At 38.8% G+C, this 20,664-nt stretch overlaps 1 protein-coding gene across 2 annotated transcripts in view; it reads left to right on the top strand.

Annotated features, from left to right (window-relative positions):
- The window catches only part of THO2, a 231,595-nt gene that overhangs the window by 105,628 nt on the left and 105,303 nt on the right, over positions 1-20,664 (top strand). The window lies entirely within an intron of this gene.

The following is a 20,664-nucleotide window of genomic DNA, read 5'->3' as shown; positions in this document are numbered from 1 at the left end:
ATGCCCTGCATAAGGGGGATCATGACTTTCTTTAAGCGCATTTTGTCGAACAGGAAGAGTGACACAAAGGCGATTGCTCATGAGAAGGTAACCGTCTTTGATGGAATAATCTGGATGAGAACCTCCTTGCTGTAAATTTGACCAAATTGAAGCAAAATTAGTATCTTCATTATAAGTATTCTTCATCGTTTGAAAATCTTCATGATGAGCCACTGTAATAGTTGCAATGCGAGGCACTCTAGAAAGTGCATCAGCGACTACATTTTGTTTCCCTGGAGTGTACATAATTTGAAAATGAAACATAGATAAGAAATTTTCCCATCTTGCATGTTTCTCTTGCAAATGCTTTTGAGTCTTGAAATACTCAAAGCTCTAATGATCTGTTTTAATAAGGAATTCATTGTCTAAAAGATAATGTTTTCATATCTTCAAAGCATTAACCACTGCTAAGAGCTCATTTTCATAAATGTCATACCTTTTCTCCAGATCATTTAGACGGCGGCTTTCAAAGGCTACGGCATGGCCTTCGTGATTTAGCACTGCACCAATAGAATCATCGCAAGCATCTGCTTCCACCACAAATGGTTTTATCAAATGTGGAATGATAATAATAGGTCGAGAAGTAAGAGTTGTTTTCAGCCTTGTGAAGGCTGCCTTCTCTTTTTCCTTCCATTGGAAAGAGGTCTTCTTCTTTGTAAGGTCATGAAGTGGAGAAGCCATATGTGCAAAATGCTTAATGAAGCGGCGGTAATAAGAGCCTAAGCCAAGAAACGATCGCACCTCATGTACATCATGAAGATGAGGCCATTCTTGGATTATCTTGATCTTTTCAGGGTCCATCTGAATCCCTTCAGAAGAGATGACATGCCCAAGGTAATTTATTTTATACATGAAAAATTCACTCTTTTTACCATTTACCAAGAGTTGATTTTGATGAAGTAATTGTAGAACAATCTCCAAGTGTTGATGATGCTCCTCTTCATTGTTGCTAAAGACAAGAATATCATCAAAGAAAGTACCGCAATATTATCGATGCTCTCTAAAGATGCGCTCCATCATTCGATTAAAGGTGGCTGGTGCATTGGTTAATTCGAAAGGAACCACTAAGAATTCATAAAGACCGTATGAAGTGCGGAAAGCAGTTTTGTGTACATCTTGTGGTATTACTCTAATTTGATGATAACCACTCTTTAGATCAATGCGGCTGAAAACCTTTGAGCCTCCTAGAGGATCCAAAATGTCGTCAATTCTGGGAATAGGAAACCGATTCTTTACAGTGATTTTGTTGAGGGGTGGATAATCAATGCACATCCTGAATGTGCCATCTTTCTTTTGAACAAGAAGAACCGGTGAACAAAATATTGCCAAACCACAATAAATAATGGCAAATAAAATGCCTAAATAATCTCTAAGCCCAGCGTATTGTTCCACAAGTACAAACTCAACCATGAATTCACTAATCTGCTAACAGATTCGTCCCATCAGTTTTAGGATGTTTCTTGGACAACATAGACACTTGAGTTTCTTGTTTTTGGAAAACTGTTTGTCAGAAATGGCCAACGAACTTAGGATCCTGGTCATTGACTAATAGTTGAGCAAACCATAAAGTCTATAAAGATGTTTGACAAAGAGACTAGCCAACTCATGGCTTTTCACGATCATTTTTGTCGGAATGGATTGAGTCATTTTCATTAATTGGCTAACCATAGTGTAGATTGCATCATGGCGTCGATTCGTGTAAGGCAACCCTACTACAAAATCCATACAAATGCTACTTTATTTTGCTATCATAGATTTTTAAAGGATGCAACATCCTTGGTTGTCTGTGCCGTTCAGCTTTGTTATGTTGACAACGTGGACACTTATACACATAAGAGTCAATTATAGTCTTAATATGTGGCTAATAAAAATAACGGGTTGTGAAGGCCATTGTCTGGTGTGTGCTGGGATGTGCAACGCTCAGTGTATTGTGACTCCTATAAAATTTTCTTGCGGATTTCTTGATCATTGGGCACACACTCACTTTGCCTTGTTTAAAAAGTAATCCATTTTGAATGGAATACTTTTGTGCCATCTTTGTCTCAGTAGCTAGGCTTCGAGCGTCGAGAGTGCCTAAGCTTCTTGGGCTTCTAGGTCCCTCTTGAACTAGTTGCCAGACCTTACCAAAGCCCTTTGAGAGAAAAATATAAATCAATCGAAATTTTGGATAAGGATAAGGCATTGAATTCAAGAATTCGTCTAAGAGCATTGACAACCATATTGTGCCCTTTTCATAACGAATTTCGAAGTCAAACTTTCATAAGCTCCATTCATCTCACCTTGCAGCCATGGAGATTGGGTTGATCACATAGGTTTTTCAATGAATGGTGGCCTTTTCAAATAATAAATCGCATGTCGTGCGTTGTACAGATAATGACGCCATGCTTTAAGTGCATGGATGATTACCAATAATTCCTTCTCTTGGATATTATGACGTGTTTGAGTATTGGCAAGCTTACAGCTCTTGAATGGGATAGGTCGGCCATCTTGATAACGGACAATACCTAGAGCATAATGACTAGCATTTATATGAATTGCGAAAAGTTTATTTGGATGGATAATCTTCCACATCGATGCAACGCTAACAAGCTGTTTCAATTTTTGAAAAGATCAATTGAGCTCACTTGTTGAAATAACAAGTAGACTAATGTGATTTTTTTTGCTTTAGATGTCCTCAAGCAGATCTTGTAAAGGGTTCAACAATGTGAGCATAGTCCTGAATGAATTTTTTGAAAAACCTCGTAAACCTGAGAAAGATTTTACTTGCATTATTCGAGTAGTACTTGTATCTTATTGAGGATCAATCTGAATGCCATCAATCGAGATGACATGACTAACATATAGTAGCTAAGTGCGAAGGAATTCACACTTGTATAGTTCAGCAAATAATTGCTCGTTTTAAGAGACATAGGACGACATGCAAGTGTTTGGTAGGCTCCTTCAACGACTTACTATAAATAAGGACATTGTTGCGGAAAATGACTATCCACTTTCCAACATGTAGGTGAAATAAATCATTCATCATCTGTTGGAAAGTTGTAGGAGCATTGATCAATCCAAAAGACCTTATTCAGGATCAATCTGAATTCCATCAATCGAGATGACATGACTAATATGTAGTAACTAAGTGTGAAAGAATTCACACTTGTATATTTCAGCAAATGATTGCTCGTTTTAAGAGATATAGGACGATATGCAAGTGTTTTGTAGGCTCCTTCATCGACTTACTATAAATAAGGACATTGTTGAGGAAAATGACTATCCACTTTCCAACATGTAGATGAAATAAATCATTCATCATCTGTTGGAAAGTTGCAAGAGCATTGATCAATCCAAAAGATGGGACAAAAAATTGATAATGTTCAGATTACGTTCGAAATGTAGTTTTCGAGACATCCTCTTAAGTTATCCATATTTGATGGTATTTCGATCTTAGATTAATTCAGGTGAAATAGCGCATACTCTAAAGGCGATCTATAAGGTCATCCATTCTCGACAACATTCTTTTTGGCGAGAATCATATGCATACGTCATGGAGATTTGCTTGGCTCTATATAACCCTTAGCCAAATAGTCGTGAAGTTGTCTAACTATCTCGTTTTCCCCTTTCAAGCAAAATCTATAAGATTTTATGAGAGACAGGATGGCTACCAAGCAAGGTTTGAATCTTTTAGTCTAAGAATGTGTAAGACGACGGAAGTCCGGTCGGATAGTGCGGACAGAAAGATGTCAATATATTCAGGTAATATCGGATTCAAGCGGTCACTTACATTTGAATTTATATTAAGATGATTAACAAAAGAACTTAAATTACATTGATAATTATAATTGAACTTTTTACACGAAACCAATATAAGTAGTAATAGTTGGGTTGAAAAACATTGGGTAAATTGCATTGCTGAAATCATATGTGCATTATTTTCTATGATCGTAGAAGGTAAATAGGCCTTGATCACATGAAAATGACCATCAAATTCAAAAGAACGTACATATTTTCATAATAATATATTAGAAGCATAGTACTTCAACAATCGACACTTATTGGCCAAATAACTATCCTGGGGTCAAAATTAACAACAACTGACCCATAAAACCCATGTGGCAATACTTATCAGAACTTTTGCCTTTGATATCGACTACATTTTTCGGGTCCTTGGCATGTTACCATGAAATAACTGCCATGTGCATCACATGTGCTAAACGACCTTGCACATTTGATTAATAACTTAATCAAATGTTATCAGCAAGATTAAAGCATCTCAAATTTTCACGTCCGTGTGACAAAATGTCAAGGGGCATGTAAACGCCCCGAATAACGTAGTATGCTTAACAATTATGATATTCGCTTGTTTTCGAGATTTAATATAAAAGAGAATGAACACTTAAAGCTGAAAATGAAAATTACTCACAAAATTACAGCCATGAAAATGTAAAAGTAATGGAGACAAGATTAAAGTTGAAGATGGGCAACCCGAGAAAACCCCCCCTCCCCCCCTTCAAGGAATGTATTTCTGTTCAACCCAAGTCCCATAGGGAAGAGGTCAGTTACAATCAACCTGAGAGTGAGAAGAAGTAATACTCACTCTCACAAGATCATGCAAGGATGTACAAACACACATGCATTATCTATTATGCAATGATAAGAACTGATTTCTTTACAGTATGAGAGAAGAAAGAGGGGAAATCAGGCTTTCTTCATCGTTGATCAGCAGTACATGGATAGGGCTTGCTTCTTGTTGCTAAAATGGAAGAAAGAGCTCGAGAAGGAGGTGTTGTAATGAATTTATAGGCTTGCTGTACTGTAAAACAACAGTGATAGAAGAGGGAATATGGAGGAATTTGATAATGGAGAAGTGGGGGATGATGATGGGGATGGATGGGGCCAGGTCTGGCTATCTGTGGGTGCTGTACATGAGTTTACAGCAAAGAAAAATGATGTTGAATGAAGAAAAACGAGCTCTTATTTATAGGAGAGGGAAGAGCTAGTACAAAAGGGGAATGTGGAGTAGCACAAGACAAGTGTCCAGCCACCTGTCATGGGATGTGACAAGTGGTGGGACACTTAGAAACTTGTGTGACAAGTGTCTTGACACTTGTCTCTTCTCTATGGCCTTTCTTTTTGGGTTTAATACTGTCAAGAACAGAAACAACCAAATTTAGTAAGCACAGTCAGAGTACAGAATTTACTATTTTTACAATGACATCCCTATTTTTTAGGACTAGCATTTTTAGGCTAATGCGAGGCTCCTAAACTTTAGGGACCCCCCCAATATGGGTATCATATGAAAGCTTTTTCCGTGTACATCGCAAAAACGGTATCAAAATCTTTATGTAACTTTCCTATGCAAAGAAATGTGCATTTCAAGCTTTCAGCCCACACATGCACATTGTACAAGTATTTCATGATCATGCCATCTTGTTGATTGTAACTGTATGTTCTGGCAGATCTAGCCCACACTTCAAGGCATCAATCCTTTCTGTGTGCGAGTCTAACCTTGATATGCGTGAGTCGGTCACAGGCGCCCAATCGGCCATATAGATGGAAGTGTGAACTATCTTTTCTCTAACCCACCGCGTGGGTCCACCATAACCTCTGACCACTCATCAGTGGCAAGCTCCAATGCAGTTTTCTTTATATCTAATTAGTGCAAAGAAAACAAATTTAATAAATCATTATATAGACAAATTAATGAAAAAGGATACAAATTCTGTTTCTATAGAGTTGTGACGGCCCTCTAGCTTTTGTTCAGCTGTCCTCAGCTGAAAAGCTTCTTGATATGGCCGAAGAATGTCCGGGTAATACTTTATGAATGTTTCGTCTACCCACTGTGCATCTGTTGTGGGTAGATTCTTAAATTTTAGTAAGAATTTTCGTGTCACAAGGCCACTTCTCGTGGTTCGATCCTTGTGAAACAAAATCTGTTCAGGTTCCAAGAGTTGCTCTGTTTCTTCAACTTCTGGGGGATCTTCAGTAATGGGTTCCTTTGGTTCTGGTTCTATGTAAGGTTTTAGCAAACTTACATGAAAAGCATTGTGTATTTTCCAATGAGCACGAAGCTCAAGTCGATAAGAAACTTCATTTATTTTCTCAATCACTTTGAAGGGTCCAAAGTATCTACTGGAGAGCTTTGGAAAAGATGAATTTTGACTGAAATCTTGTTTGAGCCTGCTTTTATCAAACTTTAGCAAGACATATTGACCTTTTGCAAAAGCCAAAGATCTTCTTCGTTTATCTGCTTGCTTCTTTTGTCGCTCTTGGGCAACTTTGATAGTGGCTCAAACTTGATCCATTGCTGTTTTTAAATCTGAAGCAAACTCATCAGCAGCAAAAATCTTATCTTTAGTGCGAATAATTGGAGGAGGAATCACTGTACCTTGTACTATTTCATTTCGAGCTTTCCCTGTGGATGAGTGCACTGTATTGTTGTAGGCAAACTCCAATAATGGAAGATATTTCTTCCATTGTGATTTATGTTTACTAACATAAGCTTTCAACATATCCGAAAGAGTAAGATTCATCACCTCTGTTTGGCCGTCAGTTTGAGGATGAAAAGCTGAAGAGAACTTTAGAGTGGTTCCGAAATTCTCAAATAAAGCACGCCAAAAGTTACTTGTGAATTTGGAGTCTCTATCTGAAATGATCTCAGAAGGCATACCATGTAATTTGAAGATATGTTGAATGAAAAGTCTGGCAGTTTGTGCGGATTTCAATGTTTTATGAGATGGAATAAAATGTGATTGCTTGCTGAATCGATCAATTATGACTCAAATCATATCATGACCTTGAGGTGTTCTTGGAATACTTGAGATGAAATCCATTGTCATAGATTCCCATGGATCTTTGGGCACTGGAAGAGGTTGCAACAATCCTGGAGTCTTCTGCCTATCATACTAGGATTTTTGGTATACTAGACAAGCCTCAATGAAGTTATGTGTATCTCTTCGTAATGTTGGCCAATAAAAGTGGCGCTCAATTGCACTTAGAGTGGCTGCCCTCCCTCTATGCCTCGCATAAGGGGGTTCATGACTTTCTTTAAGTAGCTTTTGTCGAATAGGAAGAGTGACACAAAGGCGATTGTTCATGAGAAGGTAACCGTCTTTGATGGAATAATCTGGATGAGAACCTCCTTGCTGTAAATTTGACCAAATTGAAGCAAAATTAGTATCTTCATCATAAGTATTCTTCATCGTTTGAAAATCTTCATGATGAGCCACTGTAATAGTTGCAATGCGAGGCACTCTAGAAAGTGCATCAGCAACTACATTTTGTTTCCCTGGAGTGTACATAATTTGAAAATGAAACATAGATAAGAAATTTTCCCATCTTGCATGTTTCTCCTGCAAATGCTTTTGAGTCTTGAAATACTTAAAGCTCTAATGATCTGTTTTAATAAGGAATTCATTGCCTAAAAGATAATGTTTTCATATCTTCAAAGCATGAACCACTGCTAAGAGCTCATTTTCATAAATGTTATACCTTTTCTCCAGATCATTTAGACGGCGGCTTTCAAAGGCTACAGCATGGCCTTCTTGATTTAGCACTGCACCAATACAATCATCGCAAGCATCTGCTTCCACCACAAATGGTTTTATCAAATGTGGAATGATAATAATAGGTCGAGAAGTAAGAGTTGTTTTCAGCCTTGTGAAGGCTGCCTTCTCTTTTTCCTTCCATTGGAAAGAGGTCTTCTTCTTTGTAAGGTCATGAAGTGGAGAAGCCATATGTGCAAAATGCTTGATGAAGGGGCGGTAATAAGAGCCTAAGCCAAGAAACGATCGCACCTCATGTACATCATGAAGATGAGGCCATTCTTGGATTATCTTGATCTTTTCAGGGTCCATCTGAATGCCTTCAGAAGAGATGACATGCCCAAGGTAATTTATTTTATGCATGAAAAATTCACTCTTTTTACCATTTACCAAGAGTTGATTTTGATGAAGTAATTGTAGAACAATCTCCAAGTGCTGATGATGCTCCTCTTCATTCTTGCTAAAGACAAGAATATCATCAAAGAAAGTACCGCAATATTGTCGATGCTCTCTAAAGATGCGCTCCATCATTCGATTAAAGGTGGCTGGTGCATTGGTTAATTCGAAAGGAACCACCAAGAATTCATAAAGACCGTATGAAGTGCGGAAAGCAGTTTTGTGTACATCTTGTGGTATTACTCTAATTTGATGATAACCACTCTTTAGATCAATGCAGCTGAAAACCTTTTGAGCCTCCTAGACGATCCAAAATGTCGTCAATTCTGGGAATAGGAAACCGATTCTTTACAGTGATTTTGTTGAGGGGTGGATAATCAATGCACATCCTGAATGTGCCATCTTTCTTTTGAACAAGAAGAACCGGTGAACAAAATGGTGAGCTACTTGACCTAATGAGTTTACGGTTGAGTAGGTCTTCGACTTGCTTTCTGATTTCTCCTTGTTGAGGACGGCTCACACGGTATGGTGCTATATTAGGAGGAGAACTGCCCAGAATAATATCAATATGATGGTCTTCTGGCTTTTGTAGGGGAAGCTGATAAGGAAGATCTTCCGAAAAACAATCTTTATTCTTTTCCAAGAGCTGAAGTCGTTCTTGGTTTTCAGCCTTCATATTATCTTTTACATCAGTGACATAAAGCAAACAACATTAAACACAATTCTTAATTGCTCTAGAGACTTGCATATGGCTTACGATAGGTATGGTTTCTCCAGAAACTCCAGCTTGGATCTCATACTTCTTGCCTTTGTCGGTGAGTTCTACCTTCTTTTTCTGAGAGAAGATGGTTGAATCTACTCTATGATTCCAGGGCATGCCAAGAATCACATCGCAACCATCAAAGTCTCTGATACAGAAGGTATCTTCGTCACTATAGCCTTGAATTTGAAACTTGAGCTTGCCAATGTAGGGTGTCACAGTCTTCACTGTGTCATCTTCATCGGCATTTAAAGCTTGGCGAACTTCTGCCGGAGTATCCATCTTTTCATTCTTTAATCCAAGCTCTTTAGCTAATTGCAAGGAAATGACTTTTTCATTCGCCCCAAGATCTATCAAGAATAGTGCTTGCTTAACTTGCAACTGTCCCCAAGCTTTTAGTAATTTGCGGTTCTTTGGAGTGTGAGTTGTGTTTGCAACTACATCACTGATGGCATTGATTTTCACTGGCGATTTAGGCTTGTTGTCAGAAACCTTGCTTTGTTCTTTGTTTGGACATTGCTTCGCTATGTGGTCTGTTCTGAAGAAATGTATTTCTGGTCAACCCAAGTCCCTTAGGGAAGAGCTCAGTTACAATCAACCTGAGAGTGAGGAGAAGGAATACTCACTCTCACAAGATTATGCGAAGATGTACAAACACACATGCATTATCTATTATGCAATGATAAGAACTGATTTCTTTACAGTATGAGAGAAGAAAGATGTGAAATCAGCCTTTCTTCATCGTTGATCAGCAGTACATGGATAGGGCTTGCTTCTTGTTGCTAAAATGGAAGAAAGAGCTTGAGAAGGAGGTGCTGTAATGAATTTACAGGCTTGCTCGCTTGAAACAACAGTAATAGAAGAGGGAATATGGAGGAATTTGATAATGGAGAAGTGGGGGATGATGATGGGGATGGATGGGGCCAGTTTTTGGCTATCTGTGGGTGTTGTACATGAGTTTATAGCGAAGAAAAATGATGCTGAATGAAGAAAAACGAGCTTTTATTTATAGGAGAGGGAAGAGCTAGTACAAAAGGGGAAAGTGGAGTAGCACAAGACAAGTGTCCAGCCACATGTCATGAGATGTGACAAGTGGTGGGACACTTGGAAACTTGTGTGACAAGTGTCTTGACACTTGTCTCTTCTCTATGGCCTTCCTTTTTGGGCTGAATATTGTCAAGAATAGAAACAACCAAATTTAGTAAGCACAGTCAGTGTACAGAATTTACTATTTTTAGAATGACATCCCTATTTTTTAGGACTAGCATTTTTAGGCTAATTCGAGGCTCCTAAAATTTAGGGACCCTCCCAATATGGGTATCATATGAAAGCTTTTTCCTTGTACATCGCAAAAACGGTATCAATATCTTTATGTAACTTTCCTATGCAAAGAAATGTGCATTTGAAGCTTTCAGCCCACACATGCACATTGTACAAGCATTTCGTGATCATGCCATCTTGTTGATTGTAACTGTCTGTTCTGCGGATCTAGCCCACACTTCAAGGCATCAATCCTTTCTGTGTGTGAGTCTAACCTTGATATGCGTGAGTCGGTCACAAGCGCCCAATCGGCCATATAGGTGGAAGTGTGAACTATCTTTTCTCTAACCCACCGCGTGGGTCCACCATAACCTGTGACCACTCATCAGTGGCCAGCTCCAATGCACTTTTCTTTATATCTAATTAGTGCAAAGGAAACAAATTTAATAGATCATTATATAGACAAATTAATGAAAAAGGATACAAATTCTGTTTCTATAGAGTTGTGACAAGGCAAATAGTTAGAATCCCTTGCTAATTGTTATTACAGCAAGGGGATTTTGGAACATCAAAGGAGTATGTGGAATCTCAGCTTGTACTCATTCCATTAGCATTTAAAGTTAAAGAAATACCAAAAGGAGCTTCAATTTTGGGGCCAACAGGATGTTTAATTTCGAAGATTATCTAGGTAAATTATGCATTTCAATTTATGTTTATTTTCTGATTGCTGTAATTAAGTGCTTAATCAGGGAATTACCACCCTCTCGAAGAAGGAAGGCTGGTTTCATGGTTTCATTGTTGGGATACCACTCAATCCCTTGATTTGGTGGGATCGGGGACTTGATTGCAAGGCAAAGCTTTGTGCTAGTGCTGATTTTTTCTCTCAGGTGAGAAATTACAACAATAGGTCTTCATACAGTGAGATGGAATCGAGGAGTGGTGATGCCTCTTAGTATGAACATTCACATTGGAATAAAGGAAATGCAATGCTTGATCTTGGATAAGGCTTAGATCATGGAGAGCAAGCGGAAAATGTTGCTATTGGGCAAGATGTAGGGCCTTCAAGGCATAAGAGTCTAGTGACAATCAAAGTGAAGAGGAATTTGATAAGTAGTTTAAGAATCGGATAAGGAGAGTAGCAAATCTCTTTGCTGAATTGGGAAAGGATCCATAGTTCACTCGATTCTTGAATGCTCTAAAGAAGGAAAGCAAGGGCAAGAAAAAGAAGTGATCTTCTATATATTTGGGACAACAAGGTGTTATGAAGGAGATGCCAAAGCCTTCACTTGAAGCTTCCAAAGATGTTAATGAAGCAAAAGAATTAGTACTTACGGGGCAAGGAATGCAAATACAAGGCCATCATTAAAGTGCCAATTCAATGGAATTTGGATAGTCGGGTATGCATGCTATGATAGGGCAGCCAGGATACTTTGGTGGAAGTACAAGTTTTCATGCTATGGTTGGACATGGACCAGGCACATGAATATATGGCACCAATCCCTAGGGTATGTAGTAGCAAATGCATGGTGTGTAAGTCCGAATATATTTGGGTGTGGCTAGAAATGTGCAAAACCTTATGTATGGCAGCATTGGCTTGATGCTTGGGGCGCAAACTAGCGTATTTGGTAATGCATCTGCATCCCCAAATACTTATGGGGCTGAAGGAATGAATGCTGGCAATGCAAATGCTCCGTTTGGTGTGGGTTTTGATGTAAGTTCAAGGAATGGACCCTCTTTGCAGTAGCCTGTGTATGACACTTGATATCCAAAGGGGTAGCAAAAGACTATGATGAGGGTGGAAAAGCAGTGAAGTTTGAGTCCTTCAATGGTGTAGAAGATAGATTGAAAGCTTTGACTTTCAATCAGCAGTTTGGTGCAGTCTATTCAGGGTGAAACTTCACGGAGTCCTCGAAGGTTCAAAAGATAACCACTTTCTTGAATGGGAATGCTTTGTAGTGGTGGTGAGGCAAGGTAGAGCGTTGTCAATGTGGGTACAATTCAAGCAAATGCTTACATCGAATTGGTTGACAAGTATATTTGAGGTGGACATCATGACAGCTTGGAATAAGCTGGATGTTAAGAAATGTCAGAATTTAGAGCAATACAATAAGAAGTTTTTGGATACATTGCTGCTCGTCATTTCTTATTGTCCTGTATCCCTTCATAAGTCAAAAAAAAGGTTTGTGGGCTGCCTAAAGGAATCAGGGATTTTTATATTAAATCCATCGTGTTTAGTATGTCTCAGCTCATAGAGATTGTCGCTATAGCGGATACTTTACTCTGTGGGAAGGATTCGGGTAACCTAGAGAGTGGGGAAAAGCTTGAAAAGAGGCCAAAATAGTGAAGAAAGGGCTAAAAAACATTGTCACAACGTAGGGAACTGATGGCTACAAATGAATGTCTTATTTGTGAATAGGAGGGTCACATTGCAAGGGACTGTCCCAATAGGTAGCAAGCAGGAAAACTAGAAAATCAACGAGCTCCCAAGGGAAAGAAGCCCAAGAGATTAGTGGAATTGGTGTCCCATGTTGTTAGTGATCAACCCAATGATAATACCATTGAGTTGTGCAGAGCATGGAGCAAAATTAGGGATTAGCATGCAATGATGTTCTTTGATAATCGTGCACGAGCTAACTTCATCTCTATTGACATGGCAGCTTGTCTAGGTATCAGTGGGTGAGATGGGACCCACAAGGGAAGTTGAAATGACATGTAAAGGTCATGCAAAGCCTGTCACACCACTCATTGGATAGCTTCAGTTGCATATACAGGGATATGTGGAGAGTGAAGAGTTCTTCATTGCTCCACTTGAGGGTTGTAATGTATTGCCTGGTATGCCATGGTGTCATTGTATGCATGCATCGATTGATTCTTGTGTAAAAGAGATCACTATTCAATATAAGGGAAAGACACTCACACTTGATGTAAAATTAAAAGGTGATTTTGTCTCCATTGTATCTGCAACTGTGATTTCTAAAGTAATGAAAAATCATCTTTTAGCGTATTTCATTTTTAGTAAGGATAAAGATGGTAGTGAGAATGTTGGGAATATGTCTAAGTTAGAGAAAGATCACATGTCATTTTTGAAAATGTATGTTGATTGTTTCTCTTAGTCACTTCTAGGGGGGCTATTACTTGAAAGACTGAAAGATCATGGCATAGATCTTACCCTTGGAAGTAGGCACCTCATAAGCCACCCTACAGAGTCAGTGTAGCCTAGCAAGCAGAGATTATGAGTTAGGTGAATGGGCTATTAGAAAAAGGGTTGATTCATGGCATATGTGCATTGATTATCATGCTTTAAAGAAGATTACGATAAAGAATTAATTTTTGATTCGTCGGATTGATAATGCTATGGATAGATTTTAGGGGGCAGTCATATTCAACCGTATCAATTTGAAAAGTAGGTATCATCAGATACGCATTAGATCGGAGGATGTGCCTAAGGCAACTTTGAGAACATATTTTGGGCTATATAAGTTTTTTGTCATGCCTTTTTGGCTTACGAATGTTCTTGCCACTTTCAATCAGATGATGGATTGCATTTTTAGGCCACATAGAGGATTTGTGGACACTTTTATTTGATGACATGATTGTCTATTGAAAGAAGAGACATAGCATAGAAGACACTTGGGCATTGTATTCAATGAACTGCGTGAGCATAGGGCGATTATCAATGACAAGAAAAGTGAATTCTTTTTGCATGCAATCCACTTTTTGGGCTATTGTATCGAGTGATGGCATTTGTATGGAGGCTACAAGGGTTGAGGCAATACGATTATGACCGCCCTTGAGAAATATGCATGAGATCTGCAACTTCTTGGGTTTATGTTCTTACTATAGGAAGTATAAAAATTTGCTGAAATTGCATCTCCATTGCATGCACTGCAGAAAAGTTGAAGGAAAAGATGACTTCAGATCGTGTGTTTGTATTGCTTGATCTATGCATGTGGTAACATCATTGGGGTTGTCATTATGAAGGATGACCTGAGTTGTGGCTTATGAGAGTTGAATTTGCCACGGTGCAAGAAAGGATTTGTAGGTCTGTGAGAAAGAGCTCTTGGCTGTAATTCACACATTGTCTACGTGGAAACATTATTTGTTGGGGCTAATTTTACAGTGCATACAAACCATTAGTCTTTGAGGTACTACTTGACACAAACAAAGTTATTAGAGAAGCATATGAGATGTGCAAATTTTCTCTCTATGTTTGATTTTGAGATTATACATATTGATGGAAAAAAAATGTTATGGTTGATGCACTGTCATGTAAGCCACAAATTTCAGACGTCAGCATGGTGTTTCACACTGAGTTGGATGCCATGAAAGAGCAATATGTTGTTGATTCGGACTTTGCTAATGTTTATCATCAGCTTTGCAATTGCCAAAGGCATGGACACTTTGTGCTAAGAGATGGATTTCTGATGATGTATGGACAACTGTGTGTCACAAAGCAGTTAAGGCCTAGAGTTATCACTGAAAGTCATGCTCCTCTGTATGCAGGACACAGAGGTATTGATGCCACGGTCAAGGCAGTGGAGCATTTCTTTTATTGGCCAGCTTTGAGGCATGGTGTAGAGCAGTTTGTCAGGACATGCATTGCATGCTAGAAGGTAAAGCATGATAGATAAAAGGTGCCCAGTTTGTTGCAGCCCATACCTATTTTGGATAGGCCTTGGGAGGGCATTGCAATGGATTTTATTTTTGAGCTTTGTAGAACATCTATAGGGAATGATTGGGTATGGACTATCATTTGGAGGTTTAGCAAACAAGCCCATTTCATTCCAATGAGGAAAAAAAGAAAGGCTAATAATATGGCATGATTGTTTTTGCAACACATCTTTAAGTATGATGGTATGCCAGAGTTGATTGTCAGTGAGCATTGAGACCCTCAGATAACCAATTTATTTTGGAAGGGGTTGTTTGAGAATAGGGGTATCATGCTAAAATTCTCATCATTCTTCCATCCGCAGATAGATGGTCAGTCTGAGGAAGTAAATTCCAATGTTATATCTTTTGAGGTGCTATGTTCCAGACCACAATACATAGTGGGAGTACTATTCGCTCTTTGTTGAGTTTCCTTATCACAACATAGTGCATAGTTCCACTGACAAAGCTCCATTTGAGGTGGTAAAGGGTGGCAAGAAGGTACCACCTATCTTGCAAACTAAGGACAAGATATTTGAGGTACCACCTCCACATTGGCGGATACAGAATGTCTTTCATGTCAATTTATATTGAGGTTTTTTCATAGTGATGTGCCAAAGGATACGTTTGCTGAAATTTAGGGTGAGGTTGAGGAGCTAGATGAGATTTTGGTACCTGAGTAGATTTTGACACATAAGGAAAGAAAGATCAAACGTAAAATTTTCAAGAGATACTTGGTGAAATTTCAGAATTATTCACCAATGGATATTAAATGGATGACTTTGTAGACCATCCTCAGTTGTTGCAGCTCTATCTAGATGCCTTTCAGTTGGGAACGTGTGCTTAGTCACGTTCAATAGAGTAGGGGTTTGAAGCATTGCATGACGCTCAAGGGGGAGGTAGTACTTTTACTCCGCTAGTTGTGGACATGTCTTATATGTAGTGGATCTTAGATGTATTCAGCATGTATGCAAGGTATTAGTCTGCCATGAGGTTACTACCTAGTATACTAGTCATTGTGAGACGTATGTAGATGAGTATGAGTTTCACACGGGCATTGGAACTATACTTTTGCATCAGTTTATGATCCGTTTGGCATGGGTACTTGCCTCAGTTTTGAGACAAAAATTCTGATCCGTTTCAGCTCAGTGTTTTATCAGTTTGAGAATTGTTTATTGTTACTTTTAGGATTAGTTTTGCATCAGTTTTTGCATTTATTACAAATCAAATTTTGCAATCAGTTTATGATCTGCTTGTGGTCACATTGTGGCAGCTTGTGATCAGTTCTCAGTTCAGTAAGTGATCAGTAAATGATCAGATTAAGCTCAATTTTCAATGGTTTACAGTTGGTTCCATGGATAACAACACATTCATAAATGCCACTGACAGTTTCAGCCATGGTTTATGCTGAAAATATGCTTTACTATGGTTGTAAAGTCAAAACAATTGAGAGATATGAGTTATGCATGCATCTAATGGGTGTCTATTAAGAGTTTTGGACTGTATTTCAAATTTATATCATGTTTATGTTGGCTGGAAATTTCCAGTAAGGTTTGGGGCGTGTCACATGGTTGGACAATAATGGCTAGTGTTGTGACTATGATGCATATGGAACTTCCAATGCAATATGTTTTTCCTTTGGCACAATGCATGATTAAGTTATTAATCAAATGTAAAATGTTGTTTGGTACATGTGATACATATGATAGTTATTTCATGATAACCGGCCAAGGATCCGGAGGATGCAATGAGTGTCAAAGGAAAAAGTTGTAATAAGTTATACCAACTGGGCTTTGGGGGTCAGTCATAGTATCTCGAAACGGCGTTTCAAGGTTGTCGAAACAGACTGGCCATTTCGGACCGAAACGAAAACGGCTGACCAAGGTTTTGGCATCCTACGGTCTGTTTCGGGGCACTCCAGCTCCCGCCACTGCCGCCGCCGCCGCCTTCTCCTCCTCCTCTCCTCCTCTTCTTCTTCTTCTTTTTCTTCTTCTTCCTCCTCTTCCTCTGTCTTCTTGTTTCTCTTCTTCATTCTCTTCCTCCTTCTCCTCCTCCTCCTCCTTCTCCTCTTCTTCCTCTTCTTCTTCCTGTTCCTGTTCCTCTTCTTTTTGTTCCTCCCCCCATTAGCCTTTAGTTCTTTCTCTTCTTCCTCTTCCTTCTCCTCCTCCTCTTCTTCTTCTTCCTCCTCTTCCTCTCTCTTTTTTTTTTCTCCCCCCCATTTAGCCACTACTACTACTACTACTACTACTACTGCTGCTGCTGCTGCTGCTGCTGCTGCTACTTTTTTTTTCCTTCTTCTTCTTCGCCCCATTAATCATGGCGTTGGATTCATATTGGAGACACTACCACCACCACCACTACTACTACTACTTTCTTTTGCCCCCTTTTTCTTCTTCTTGTTCCCCCTATTAATCATGGCGTCGGATCCATATTGGAGACATGTCACTTCAATCAAGGGATACGAGGGCTCCTCCCACCGCCACCACCACCACCACTTTTTCTTCTTCTTCTTCTCCCCATTAATCATGGCATCGGATCCATATTGGTGACATGTCACTCCAATCAAGGGATAGGAGGGCTCCGGTGGATCAAAGAAGTGGCGGTGCAACTATTGTAGATTGGAGAAATCGCGGAGCGTAACACGTGTGAAAGACCACTTGGCATGTGTTCCCAGCAAAGACATGGGGCCTTGTTGTCCAGACTATAGTTGCGAGTTGTTCATTGATGTTGATACTTATTACTCAGTAGTTACTAGAGTCTAGAGACTAGTACACAATACTCAGTGCTCTTTGGACTTTGGAGTTTTAACTGATTTTTCACATGACATAGTTACATGTATGATTGTATCTTGATTTTCCTTATTATGCATCTTGATTCTTGTTCCATTGTTCTTGATGTTAGTCTCCACTGTTCTTGATGTCAATCTTCACTGCTCTTTAGAACATAGATGATTAATGAGTCATAAATTATAATTCATTTGTTGTCCAAAGTTTTGAAAATTGATTGTTAATTGTGTTAAGCTGTCTTAAGTTTCAACCATTGAGTCTTGACTCTTCAATCTTCACTCGTGAGTTGTGACATGTGTAATGAATCATGATTTCAATCATATGACATGGAGTTAAAAGTTTTGTATGAAATTTGGGTACATGTTGTTGTAGACATTGATATATTTACATACCCATATAATACTGTATTTATTTTAGTGTACAATCTGAAACACCGTTTTCCCATTTTCAAAATTTGGTTGAAACTCCGAAACTTCGAGTTTTTCCATTTTTGTTTTCCCCATTTTCGAACTCCCCTGTACTATGGGGTCAGTTGATATTAGTTTTGACCCTAGGACAGTCGTTTGGCCAATAAGTGCCAGTGATGACACTAGGGACTAGTATTAATTAATTAATTAATGCTATTGTAAGGGTCAACAAAGGTTGGGGACCACTCGAGGTTGCAAATGGCCTAGCCAATTCAATTATGAATGGGTACATTTAATTTTGGGAAGGGTCAGAAGAGCTGAAATTAATTTATAGAATTATTTAATTATAGAAATTGATAAAATGGTAGGGTAATGGTGGAAAATCTGTTAAGAAGGTTGCCACTTGGCAGAAATGCCCATGGAAGATTGTAAAAACGTTTTTGGGGGTTGGAGAGAGGCATTGAATTCATTCAGCTTGCAATAGAGAGAAGGAGGTTCTATTGGTTTGATCTGCAGCCATTAGACATTCATTTCAGGCAGCCAGGGATAGAAGAAGACCAAATTGGAGTAAGCGACGACAATTCTTATCTTCCTAGGAGCTAGCGATAGCAATTTGGGGCCCCTTGAGCAGTTGGCAATAACATTAAATGCCTCATGGTAGAGGCAGCAATCAGATTTTAGGCTTTTCTTGCATGAAAATCAGATATTTCTCTCTTCTGGCATTCTCTCACCTTCTCCAGCTTGTGCTTAGCCATTCTTAGCATTTCTTAGAAATTTGGATCAGATCTCAACCAAATTTGATGGATAGCAGAGAGATTTTTGATGTAAATCCTAAATTTCTACAGAAATTAGGGTTTGACAGCCACCCTCGAGATGCGTGCCAACAAGAGAAGGCATTGTATACTGAATTCATCACTTGAAATTTGAGTAATATTCAGGAAGTTCAGATGCTAGCCCATTCATTGTAATTTGGTACAACATTTAGCTAGTTGGTGGGTCCATTCGTGCAAATCCTGGGTTAAAAGTCAAGAGGCAAATGGCCTTAATTGCTTGCTGATTGTTATTTCAACAAGGGGCTTTTGGAAGAACGAAGAAAATTGTAGGATCTTAGCTTGTATTTATTCCATTAGCAATTAAAGTTAAAGAAATACCTAGAGGGGCGTCAATTTTGTGGCTAGCACGGTGCTCAATGTCCAAGATTATTTACGTAAAATATGTATCTTAATTTAGGTTTATTTGTTGATTGCTTTAATTGAGTGCTTAATCAAGGAATTAGCAACGTCTCCAAGAAGGAAGGCTGGTTTCAGCCATCCGCATATCAGAGAGAATAAATTCGGTCAACAGCAATAAGAAATAAAATTATGAGTAGAATCATTATCAATTCAAAAGTGTTTTAGTAATGAGGTTACTACTTCTAGTGCTAGCATTAATAAAACATTATTATAATAAAAGTTCAAAAGAAATTCTTGGAGCCTCAAGAGTGTTTATTGAAGTTCTAGAAGTAGATTTTACCTCTTTATTTTGGGGACACTTGTGATCATTGCAAAAATGACTCGTCTGATGCCAGATAAAAAAACGGCCCTTTAAGCAATCCTTGTTGTGAGTGACCTTACGCTTGCCATCCCTTTTTTATGCAACTCCAAAGTGTGCTAACAAGTTGCTGTTGAGGTAGACCACTTCTTTGACTTAAAGTTTGAGGCAGCTCAATGGGAACCCCTAGTCAATAGGCTGCACCTACTTGCAGCTAGGGTATTATAATTTTTTTTTGCATACCTGTAGCCGTCCTTGAGCAAACAAAGAGGATTGGGAAGCATTTCGATCTCGTAGTCCAACGACAATTTAGGAAGGTATGGCATGTAGAGCAACACTTGAGGATTGTCCAAGGCCTTTCTTTTATGCAATAAATTTTCAAAGTTCTAAGAGTATACATTCACGCTCTACTTCCACATATCAAGCTGAAATAATTTTCAAAAATTTTCAATATGCTCATCGATCACAAAAGGTCTCCGGAAAATGGATTAAAAATCAACCCAAGTCACCAGCTTAGGGCGTAGGTCTGACCACGAAGCATATGTCTTCCTTTGTAAAATGATTCGTATTTGCCTGATGTGTTTTGTGTCATCGAACTGATACAATTCAAAATATGCAATGCATTTGGCCAGCCGTGAATCGATGTTCATCTCATCACATTCTTACTTCTCCCCTTTAAAGGAATGAGGTTGGAATTGAAGAGGCAACATCCTTATAGTTGCGGGCATAAATGGAAAATGGGAAGTGTGGAGCTCGGCTAATTGTTGTTGCGTTTCTTTTACTTGAGGTTGGAGAATGGTCATGATGAACGAAATTTCCTTGAACTTGAAGGAAGAGACTTCGGGATGCTGCTTGTATGTATATTTGGATTTGGGAGAAGCCAAACGGATATCCTCCATGTGTTGAAGCTGAGTAGAGATGGATGCATCAAAGGGAGATATATTGTGAGAAGACATGGTATTGAAAAGAGAAGATGTTTTGGAAAGATCGAGAGAAATGATAATTTGGTGACCAAGGAGTTTGAGAGAGGAGAGCACACTTTCATAATGCTCTAGATATGTGAAATGTGTAACAAGCTCCAAATTCTTGTTGTAAGCAAGAACCAACCAGCTTTTCATGTAAGTAAGATAATGAAGAAGTATCGCAAGCAACGCTAGTTTTGGGGCAACACGTTGTCCATTGTCCAAGATTAAGTAGTAATAACATTTGCATTTTCAATTATGGTGTAATTGTAGATTAATAAGGTGCCTACTTGTATCTCCTAAAATTGCCCCAATTTCAGTGACTGAAACTCAAGTCTCTAGGCCTTC

The sequence above is a fragment of the Lygodium microphyllum genome, chromosome 15, assembly GCF_053477565.2.
Source record: "Lygodium microphyllum isolate KBCC chromosome 15, Lygodium_microphyllum_v1.1.10, whole genome shotgun sequence".
NCBI classification, from domain to species: Eukaryota; Viridiplantae; Streptophyta; class Polypodiopsida; order Schizaeales; family Lygodiaceae; genus Lygodium; species Lygodium microphyllum.
This window is presented reverse-complemented; position numbering and strand designations above follow the sequence as displayed.